Source organism: Dipodomys merriami, unplaced genomic scaffold (genome assembly GCF_024711535.1).
Source record: "Dipodomys merriami isolate MVZ:Mamm:240054 unplaced genomic scaffold, mDipMer1.0.p SCAF_47, whole genome shotgun sequence".
Lineage (NCBI taxonomy): Eukaryota > Metazoa > Chordata > Mammalia > Rodentia > Heteromyidae > Dipodomys > Dipodomys merriami.
Window position 1 is genome coordinate 4,122,114 of NW_027206035.1, and position 12,855 is coordinate 4,134,968.

Consider the following 12,855-nt stretch of genomic DNA (forward strand, 5'->3'; position numbering starts at 1 on the left):
CCCTCACCCTCGCCCTAAACCTAACCCTCAGCTACACCCTAACTCTCACCCTTAACTCAACCCTCACGCTCAACCAAACCCTCACCGTTACCCTAACTCTAACCCTAATCCTAAACCTAACCCTGACCCTCATCCTCACCCTAACACTAAAACTAACACTAACCCTCACCCTCACCCTAACCCTCAACCTAAACCTAAACCTAACCCTTACCCTCACCCTCACCATAACCCTTATCCCCACACTAACCCAAACCCTACAACTAAACCTAACCCTCACACTAACCCTAACCCTCAGCCTAACCCTAAACTTAACCTCACCCTAACCCTCACCATAACCCTTACCCTCACCCTAACGCTAACCCTAACCATAAACCTTCCCTCACACTAACACTCACCATCTCCCTAACACTCACCCTAAGCCTAAACCTCACCCACTACCTAACCCAAAACTCACCCTCACACTGAACATCACCCTCACCCTAACCCTCACCCTAAACCTAAGCCTGACCTCACCCTAAACCTAACCCTCACCCTCAACATCAGCCAACCCTAACCTAATCCTAAACCTAACCCTCACCCTCACTCTCACCCTAAGCCTAACCCTACACCTAAACCTAATCCTAAACCTAAGCCTCACCCTCACACTCACCCTAAGCCTAACCCTAACCATAACACTAAACCTAAACCTAACCCTCACCCTCACCATCAACCTAAACCCAACCCTAACCCTAACCTTCACCCTCACCCTCACCCTTACCCTAACCCTAACAATAACCCTCACCTTAACCCTCACCCTAACCCTTATTCTCATACTAACCCTAACCCGAACCCTCATCCTCACCCTCAACCTAACTCTAACCCTAACCCTACCCCTCACCCTAAACCTCACACGAACCCTAACCCTATCCCACACCCTAAACCTCACCCTAACATGAACCCTAACTCTCACCCTAGCCCTCAGCCTCACGCTAAACCTCACCCTAAACCTAACCCTCACCATAACGCTAACCCTAACCCTAACCCTAAACCTAACCCTAACCCTAACCCTAACCCTAAACCTCAACTTAACCATAACCCTAACCCTAATCCTCACCCTCACCCTAACCCTAACCCTCACCCTAACCCTCACCCTCACCCTAACCCTAAAGCTAACACTAAACGTCACCCTGACCCTAACCCTCAACCTAACCCTAAACCTCAACATGACCCTAACACTAACCCTAACCCTAACCCTCACTCTAACCCTTACCCTAACATTAACCCTCACCCTAACTCTAACCTCAACTCTCACGCTAGCCCTAACCCTCACATTAAACATCAACCTCATCCTCAATATCACCCTAAACTTTACCCTCAAACTAGTGATCACCCTAAACCTAACCCTAACCCTAATCCTAATTTTCAACCTCACCCTCACCTGACCCTTACCCTAACCCTAAGCCTAATCCTAAACCTTACCCTCACCCTCACCCTCACCCTAAACCTAACGCTAACACTAACCTTCAGCGTCACCCTCACCCTAACAGTAACCCTAACAATAACCCTCACCGAAACCCTCACCATAACCCTAAACCAAACCCTCACCGTAAACCTAAAGCTAACCCTAAAAATCACTCTGACCCTAACCCTCACCCTAACCCTTATTCTCATACCAACCCTAACCCTAAACCTCACCCTGACCCTCACCCTAAACCTAACCCTAACCCTATCCCTCACCCTAAATCTCACCCTAAACCTAACCCTCTCCCACACCCTAAACCTCACCCTAACCTGAAGCTTAACCTCACCCTAGCCCTCACACTCACCCTAAACAACACCCTAATCCTAACCCTCACCCTAACTCTAACCCTAACACTACCTAATCCTAACCCTCACATTAACCCTCACCCTGAACCTAATCCTCACCCTAACAATAACCATAAGCCTTACCTAAGCAAAACCCTCACCCTCACCCTCACCCACACTCTAAACCTCACCCTCACACTAGTCCTCACCCTAACTCTCACACTAACCCTAACCTTTACACTAACGCTAACCGTACCTCTCACCCTAACCCTCACCCTCACCCTCAGCCTATCCCTCACCCTAACCCTAATCCCAACCCTCTCAACCTCACCCTCACCCAACCCTAACCCTAATATTCACACTCACCCTCACCATAACCCTATGCCTTACCATAACCCTAACCCAAATCGTTACCCTTACCCTCACCCTCACCTTCACACTCACCCTAAACCTCACCCTCACCGTAGCGCTAACCCTAAACCTAAAACTCCCCCTAACCCTAACCCTAAACCTCACTCTTACACTAACCCTAACCCTAACACTAACAATAACCTAACCCTAACCCTAATCCTAACCCTAACCCTCACCCTAACCCTAACCCTAACCCTAAATCTCACCCTAAAACTAATCCTAACCCTAACCCTCACCCTCAGTGTCACAGTCACCCTAACCCTGACCCTCAACCTCACCCTCACCCTAACCCTCACACTAAACCTAACCCTCACCCTAACTCTAACCCTAACCCTCACACTCACTCTCACACGCAGCCTAACCGTTAAGCAAACCCTAATCCTAATCCTAAACCTCACCCTCACCATAACGCTAAACCTAAGAATAATGCTCAACATCACCCTCACCCTCACACTTACCATAATCCTCACCCTCAACCTCACCCTCACCCTAACCCTCACCATCACCCTAAACTTCACCCTAACCCTATCCCTCATCCTAACCCCAAACTTAACCCTAAACCTAACCCTCACCCTAACCCTCATCCTAACCCTGACCCTAATCCTCAACCTAACCCTAACCCTCACCCTCACCCTCAGCCTGAGCTAACCCCTAACCCTAACCCTAATCCTAAACCTAATCCTCACACCCTCACTCACCCTAACACTAACCATAACCCTAATGCTAACCATCACCCAAACCTCAAACTAACAATAACCCTAAACCTATCAATAACTGAAACACTAACCCTACCCCTAATCCTAACTCTAACCCTCACACTAATCCTAAACCTAACCCTATAACTCAACCTAACCCTAACCGTAACCCTCACCCTAACACTAACCCTCACCCTAAGCCTAACCCTAACCCTCACGCTAAACTTCACCCTAACCCTAACCCTCACCCTAAACTTCACCCTAACCCTCACCCTAACCCTAAACCTACCCTCAACCTAACCCTCATCCTAACCGTAACCCTAATCCTCACCGTAACCCTATCCCTCACCCTCACCCTCATCCTCACCCTCAGCCTAACCCAAACCCTAAACCTAATCTTAAACCTAAACCTCACCCCCTCTCTCACCCTAATCCTAACCATAACCCTAATGCTAACCCTCACAGTCACAATTAACTTAAACCTAACCCTAACCCTAACAATAACTGTAACGCCAACCCTAACCCTAATCCTAACCCTAGCCCTCACCCTCAGCCTCAACAAAACTCTAACCATCACCCAAACCGCAACCTAACAATAACCATAAACCTAACAATAACTGAAACACTAACCCTAACCCTAATCCTAAACTTAAACCTCACCCTCACCCTATCCAAAAACCTAAACCTTATCCCAATCCTCAACCTAACCCTATTGCTAACCCTAAACCTCACCCTCACCCTAAACCTCATTCTAAATCTAAAGCTCACTATAACCCTAACGCAAACCCTAACCCTAATCCTCAGCCTAACCCTAAGCCTCAACGACACCCTAACACTCAACCTCACCCGAACCCGAACCATCATGTTCACACTCACTCTAACACTAACCCTAAACCTAACCCTACACCTAACCCTCACCCTCAACCTCACCATCACCCTAACCCTAACCCTAACCCTCACCTTCACTCTCACCCTAAATATCACCCTAACCCTAACCCTAATCCTCACCCTAACCCTAAGGCTAAACCTAACCCTCTCCCTCATGTTCACCCTCAGCCTAACACTTACCCTAACCCTAACCCTCACACTCACCCTAACACTCACCCTAAACCTAAACCTAATCCTAACTCTAAACTTCACCCTCACCCTCACTGTCACCCTCCCCCTAACCCTTAACCTAACCTAATCCTAACCCTAACCCTCACCCTCACCCTAACCCTAAACCTAACCCTAACCCTAAACTTTACTCTCAACCTAAACCTAACAATAACCCTAACCCTAACCCTAACTCTAATCCTAAACCCAACCCTCAACCTAACACTAAACCTAATTCTAATATTCAACCTAACCCTAATCCTAACCCTAATACTCACCAACAACCACACCCTCACCCTAAGCCTCACCCTCACCCTCACCCTCACCCTCAACCTAAACTTAACCCTAACCCTAATCCTAACCCTAACACTCAACCTCACCCTAAACCTAACCCTAAACTTAAACCTCACCGTCATTGTCACCCTCACCATCACCTTATCACTCACCCTCAACCTCACCCTCACCCTAAGCAGTACTCTCACCCTAACCCTCACCCTAACCCTAACCATAATTCTCATCCTAACCCTAACCCTCTCCCTAATCGTCACCCTAACCCTAACCATAACACTTACCCTCACCCTCACCATAATCCCCACCCTAACCTTCAACCTCAAACTAACCCTAACTCTAAATCTAACCCTAACCCTCACACTAACACGAACCCTCAACTTAAACCTAACCCTACCCCTCACCCTAACCCTCAGCCTAAACCTAACCCTAACCCTATACCTCACCCTCACCCTAACCCTCACCCTCAGCCAAAAGCTTACCCTCACCCTCACCCTAACCCTCACTTTCACCCTAACCCTCACCCTAACCCTAACCCTAACCCACAAACTAACTGGAAGCCTCAACTGAGCTCTGACCATCACCCTAACGCTCAATCTCACCCCAACACTAAGAATCACCCTAAACATCACCGTAACCCTAACCCTCACTCTAACCCTAATCCTAACCCTCACCCTAACCCTAACCCTCAACCTAAACCTCAACCTCACACTAATCTTCACCCTAACCCTAACCCTAACCCTTACCTAAACGAAACCCTCACCCTCACTATCACCCTAAACCTCACCCTAAACCTAACCCTAACCCTCACCCTCACCCTCACCCTCACAGTAAACCTAACCCTAACCCTAACCCTCACCCTATCTCTCACCCTAACCATAACGCTAACCTAACCCTCACCCTAACCCTCTCCCTAACCCTAATGCTAACCCTAACCTTTACTCTCCCCCTAACCCTCACAGTAACACTTACCCTCAACCTAACCCTAACCCGAACCCTAACCCTCACAGTCACCCTAACCCTCACCATCACCCTAACCCTCATCCTTACCCTAAACCTCAGCCATATCCGATCGCTCAACATCACCCACACACGAACACTCACCCTAAACCTCACCCATACTCTAAACCTCAGTCTAACCCTAACCCTCACCAAAACCGTAACGCTAAACCTCACCCTAACACTAACCCTCACACAAACCCTCACCCTCAACCTAATCCTCACTCTAAAAATATCCCTAACAATTACCTAACCTAAACACTTACCCTCACCCTCACCCTCACCCAAAACCTCACCCTCATCCTAGCACTCACACTGACCCTAAATCTAACCCTAACCCTAAACCTCACCCAAACTCTCCCCCTCCCCCTCAGCCTAACCCTAACCCTGAACCTAACTCTCACGCTAACCCTCACCCTCACCCCAACCCTAACCCTAAACCTTACCCTAACACTAAAGGTAACCCTAAACCTAAACATAATCCTATCCCTAACCTTCACGCTATACCTAAACCTAACGCAAAAACTCACCCTAACACCAATTCTAAACCTAACCCTCACCCTAAACCTAACCCTCAACCTAACACTAACCCTAACACTCACCCTAACCCTAACCCTCACCCTCAACGTAACCCTCACCCTAACCCTTATCCTCACACTAACCCTAATCCTAACCGTAACCCTCACACTAACCCTAACCCTCACCCGAACCCTAACCCTACCCCTCACATAAACCCTTACCCTAACTCTGACCCTAATACTAACCCTCACCATAACCCAAACCTAACATTAAACCTCACACCCACCCACCCCCGAACCCTCACCCTAACCCGAAACCTCACCCTAAACATCACCCTAAAGCTAACGCTCACCCTAACCCTAACCCTAACCCTCACCCTAGCCCTAACCCTCAACCTAATGCTCACCCTCATCCTAATCTTCACCATAACCCTAACCCTAACTCTTACATAACCGAAACCCTCACCCTCAAACTCACCCTCACCCTAACCGTCACCCTCACCCTACCCCTCACCCTAACCTTAACTCTCACCCTAAACATAACACTTACTCTCACCCTCACACTAAACCTAAGCTTAACCTTGAACCTCATCCTATCCATCAACCTAAATCTAACCCTAACCCTAACGCTCACCCTAAACCTCAAACTAATCCTAACCCTCAACCTCACCCTAACCCTCACCCTCACCCTAACCCTCACCCTAACCCTTATCCTCACACTAACCTTAACCCTAATCCTGACCCTAATCCTAACATTCACCCTCATTCTCACCCTAACCCTAACCTTAACCCTAATCCTAACACTAACCCTCAACTGCAAACTCACCTTAACTCTAACCCTAACCCTAACACTCACTCTCACCCACATCCTAAACCTAAACCTAACCCTAACCCTAAAGCTCACACTAACCCTGATCCTCACCCTATACCTAACTCTAACCTTAACCCTCACCCTAACCCTCACCCTCAACCTAACCCTAATGATAACCCTAACCCGCACCCTTACTCTAACCCTCACCCTTTTCCTTACCCTCACCCTAATCCCAACCCTCATCCTCACCCTAACCCTCACCCTAACCCTTACCCTCACCCTAACAACCACCCAAACCCTAACCCTAAACCTAACGCTAACCCTCACCCTAACCCTCATCCTAACCCTAAACCTAACCCTAACCCTAAACCTCACCCTATCCCTAACCCTCAAACTCACCCTAAACCTCACAGTAACCCTTACCATCATGCTAACCCTAACACTAACCCTAAGCTTAACACTCACACTAAACCAAAACCTCACCCTCAGCCTAACCCTCATCCAAAACCTAACCCTAACCCTAAACCTAAATTTCACCCTAACCCTAAACCTCACCCTAAGCCTCAGCCTCAGCCTAACCCTATCCCTAACCCTAATCCTAACCCTAACCCACAACCTCAGATTCACCCTAACCCTAACCATAACATTAATCTTAAACCTCACCCTCACCCTCACACTAACCCTAACCCAAACTCTCACCCTAACCCTCAGCCTAACCCTAACGCTAACCCTAATCCTCACCCTTACCCTAAACCTCAGCATAACCATTAAACTCACTAAAATCCTGACCCTAACCTTAACTTTAATATGTACCCTAACGTGAACCCTCACCCAAAACCTAACACTCAATGTGACCGAATCCTCAACCGAACCCTTACACTCACGCTAACCCTAACCCTAACACTAATCCTATACCTATCCCTCACCTAACTTTAACCCTAACCCTAACCCTAACCATCACCCTCACCCTAACATTCACCCTCACCATAAATACACCCTAAACCTAACCCTCAATGTATCCCTAACCCTAAAAATCACCTTAACCCACACTCTAACCCTCAAACTTACACTAACCCTAACCCTCACCCTCACCCTCAACCTAACCCTAAACCGAACTCTAATTCTCACCCTAACCCTAACCCTTAACCTAACCCTAAACCTACCCCTCACCCTAACCCTCACGCTCACCCTAACCCTAACCGTAATGCTCAACCTAAACCTAACCCTAACGCTAAACCTCAACCTAAACCTAAACCTAAACTTCACCATAATCCTAACCCTAACCCTAATCCTCACCCTCACCCAAACCCTAACCCTCACCCTAACACTCACCCTCACCCTAAACATCACCCTCACATTAACCCTCACCCTAAACCTAACCCTAACACACACCCTAATCCTAACCATAAACCTAACCCTAACCCTAACCCTCAACCTAATTGTAACCATATCCCTAACGCTAACCCTAAACCTCACCCTCACCCTAAACCTCATCCTAACACTTATCCTCACACTAAACCTAACCATAACCCTAACCCTAACGCTCACAATCACCCGAACCCTCACCCTCACCCTAAACCTACCCCTCACCCTAAACCTCACACTCACCCTAACCCTAAACCTAACCCTCCCCCGAAACCTAACCCTAACCCGCACACTCACCCTAACGCTCACAGTCCCACTAAACCTCACCCTAATCCTAACTCTCACCCACACCCTAACCCTCACTCTCAACTGAACCCTAACACTCACCCTAACAATAACCCTCATTCTCACCCTAAAAAACACCCTAACCCTCACAATAAGCCCTAACCTGACCCACCCCCTAACCCTAACCATCAACCTAACCCTCACCCTCAACCTAATCTTCACCCTAATCCTAATCCTAATCCTTACCTAACCGAAAACCTCACCCTCACCCTCTCCGTAACCCTCACCCTCAGCCTAGCCTTCATCATTACCTAGCCCTCACCCAAACCCTAACCCTAACCCTCAACCTCACCCTCACCCTAACCCTCACCCTCACCTTAAACAGTTTCCTAACCTAACCCTCACCCTAACCATAACCCTAAACCTCACTCCAAACCTAACCCTCACCCTAACCCTAAGGATAACCCTACCCAAACCCTCACCCTAACAATCACCCTAACCTTTAACCATACACTAAACTTAACTCTATCCCTAAAGGTAACCCTCACACTAAACCTAACCCTCATCCTAACCCAAACCCTAACCCTCACCCTAATCCTCACCCTAACCCTAAACCTTACCCTGACCCTCACCCTAACCCTAACCCTAATCCTCACCCTCACCCTAACCCTTATCTACACCCTATCCCTCAGCCTCACCCTAAACATCACCCTAACCCTAACCTTCACTCTAACAATAACCCTAACCCTCACCCTAACCCTTACCCTCAACCTAACCCTCGCCCTCACCCTAATCCTCACCCTCACCCTAACACTAACCTTTACCTAACCGAAAGCCTCATCCTCACCCTCACTCTCACCCTAACCCTCACCCTAACCCTAACCCTAAACCTCAGACTCACTCTCAGCCTAACCCTAACACTAACCCTCACCCTAACCCTCACCCTAAACCTAACCATAAACCTAACACTCACCCTAAACTTCACCCTAACCCTCACGCTAACCCTAACCCTGACCCTCACCCTAAAGCTCACCCTAACCGTTACCCTCAACCTAACCCTAATGCTAACAATCACACTAACCCTAACACTCACCATAACCGTAACCCTACCCGTCACCCTAACCCTCACCATAACCTTAACCTTAACCCTCACACTAAACCTAACCCTAAACCTCACAGTCACCCTAACCCTTGCCATCACCCTAAAGCTCACACTAACCCTAACCCTCACCCACAGCCTAACCCTCAATTTCACCCTCATCCTAACTCTCACCATAAAACTCAACCTCACCCTAAACCTCACCCTCACCCTAAACCTCAACCTAACCCGAACCCTCACCAAAATCCTAACCCTAACACTCACCCTTACCCTAACCCTCACACTAACCCTCACCCTCAACCTAATCCTCACCCTAACAATAACCCTAACCCTTAACTAAACGAAACCCTCACCCTCACCCTTAACATCAACCACACACTCTCCCTCACCCTAAACCTAAACCTAACCCTAACCCTAAACCTCACCCTCAACCTCTGACTCCCCCGCAGCCTAACCCTAACCCTAACACTAATCCTAAACCAAAACCTCTCCCCCAACCTCACCCTAAACCTAACCCTAACCTTAACCCTAACACTCACCCTCATGCTCACCCTCACCCTCACCCTAACCCTAAACCTACCACTAACCCTAATCCTAAACCTAATCCTAAACCTAACCCTCACCCTAAACCTAACCCTCACTCTAACCCTAACACTAAACTCACCCTAAACCTAATCCTCACCCTAAACCTCACCCTAACCCTAAGTCTAACCCTAACCCTCATCCTAAACATAACCCTCACCCTATCCCTTATCCTCACACTAACCCTAACCTTAACCCTAAGCTTAACCCTCACACTAACCCTCACCCTCACAATCACCCTAACCCTAACCCTAACCCTCACACGAACTCTCACCCTAACCCTAAACCTAATACTAATCTTCACCCTAAACTTAACAATAAGCCTAATCCTCACCCTCAACCTCAAACTCACCCTAACTCTCACCCTCACCCTAAACATCACTGAAACCCTAACTCTCACCCTAAACCTAACCCTAACCCTCACCCTCACCCTAACCCTCAAACTAAACCAAAACCTCATCCTAATCGTCATCATAACACTAACCTTAACCCTTACCTAACAGAAACCCTCAAACTCACACTCACGCTCACCATAAATCTCACCCTCACCCAAGCCCTCACCCTAACCTTAACGCTCACTGTAACCCTAACACGAACCCTCACTCTCACCCTAACCCAAACCGTAACCCTAACCCACACCCTAACACTCACCCTAACCCTAAACCTCACCCTAAACCTAAGCCTCACCCTAACCCTAACCCTAAAACTAACCCTCAAAATCACCCTACCACTCACCCTCACCTTCACCCTCATCATAACACTCAACTTAACACTTATCCTCACAATAACCCTAAAACTAACCCTAACTCTAACATTCACCCTCACACTCACCCTAACCCTAACCCTAACCCTAATCGTAACACTAACCCTCACCCTCACCCTAACTCTAACCCTAACCATAACCCTCACCCTCAACCTCACCCTAACTCTAACCCTAAACTTAAGCCTATTTCTAATCCTCACCCTCACCCTATATCTAACCCTAACCCTAAACCTATACCTCAACCTCACCCTCACTCTAACCATAACCTTAACCATAACCCTCAACCTAACACTCACCCTCACCCTCACCCTCACTCTCACCCTAACCCTTACACTAAACCTAACCCTAACCTTCACCCTCACCCTCAGCCTAACCGTAACCCTAAACCTAACCCTAACCCTCACCCTAACCCTCACAATAACCCTAAATCTAACCCAAACCCTAACCCTCAATGTATCCCTCACCCTAAACCTAACGCTAATCCTAACCCTTACCCTCACCCTAATTCTCAACCTAAACCTTACCCTCATCTTAACCCTCATGCTGACCCTTACACTAACCATAATTCTCACGCTAAATCTAACCCTAAACCTCACAGTCACCCTATCCCTCACGGACACCCTAACACTCACCCTGACCTTAACCCTCACCCACACCCTAACGCTCAACCTCACCCGAACCCTAATGCTCACCCTAAAACTCACGCTCTCCCTTAACCTCACCCTAAGCCTAACCCTCACCAAACCGGTAACCCTAACACTCACCCTAACCCGAACCCTCACGCTAACCCTCACACTCAACCTAATCCTCACCCTGACAATAAACATAACCCTTACCTAACAGAAACCCTCAACCTCACACTCACCATTAACCTCATTCTAGCCCTCAGCTAGTGTTAACTAATCCTAAACCTACCCCTCACCCCCACCCTCACACTAACCTTAACGCTAACCCTACCCTCACCCTCACCCTAACCCTAACCTTAACCCATACAATAACCCTAACCCTAACCCTAAAACTCACACTAAACCACACCCTCACCCTAAACACCACCCTAACAACAACGCTCAACCTAAACCTCATCCTAACCCTCAACCTCAACCTAACCCTCAACCTAAACCTCACCCTCACCTAATCCTCATCATAAACCTAACCCTAAACCTTAACTAACCGAAACACTCACATTCACACTCACCCTCACCCTAACCAACACCCTCACTCTAGCCTTCATCCTAACCTTATCCCTCACCCTAACTCTAACACTAACCCTCACCCTCACCCTAATTCTAAACCTAACCCTAACCCTCACACTAACCCTCACTCTAACCCTAACCCCAAACCTAACACTCACCCTAAGCCTCATCCTAACCCTAACCCTCACCTTACCCCTTATACTCACAGTAACCCTAACCCTAACCCTAACCCTCAACCTCTCCCTAAACCTCACCTTAACCCTTATACTCACAGTAACCTTAACCCTAACCCTAACCCTAACATTCACTCGTATCCTCACCCTAACCCTAACCCTAACCCTAATCCTAACACTGAACCTCACCCACACTATCACCCTAACTCTAATCCTAACCCTCACCCTCACCCTAATTCTAACCCTAACCCTAATCCAAATTCTAGCCCTCAGTCTCACCCTCACATTAACTCTAACCTTAACCCTAATCCTCACTCTCACTGTCACACTAAACCTAAACCTCACCCTAACCCGCACCCTAACCCTAACCCTCACCTCAACCCTAACGCCAACCATAAACCTCACCCTCACCTTAAATCTCACCCTAACCGTTAAAATTACCCTAAACCTAACCCTAAACCTAAACCTAATCCTCGCCCTAACCCTAACTCTCACCCCAAACACAAAACTCAACCTTACCCAAAACCTCACCCTCACCCTTACACTCACCCTAACCCTAATCCTAAACCTAATCCTAAACCTAACCCACACCCTAACCATCACCCTCACACTAACATTCACCATCACCCTAAATATCACCCTAACCCTAACCCTGAACTAATCCTAACACTCACCCTAACACTAACCCTCACCGTAACCCTCACCGTAACCGGAACGCTAAATCTAACCCTAATACTCACCATCATCCTAACACTCAGCCGAAACCTAACCCTCACCCACACTCTAACCCTCA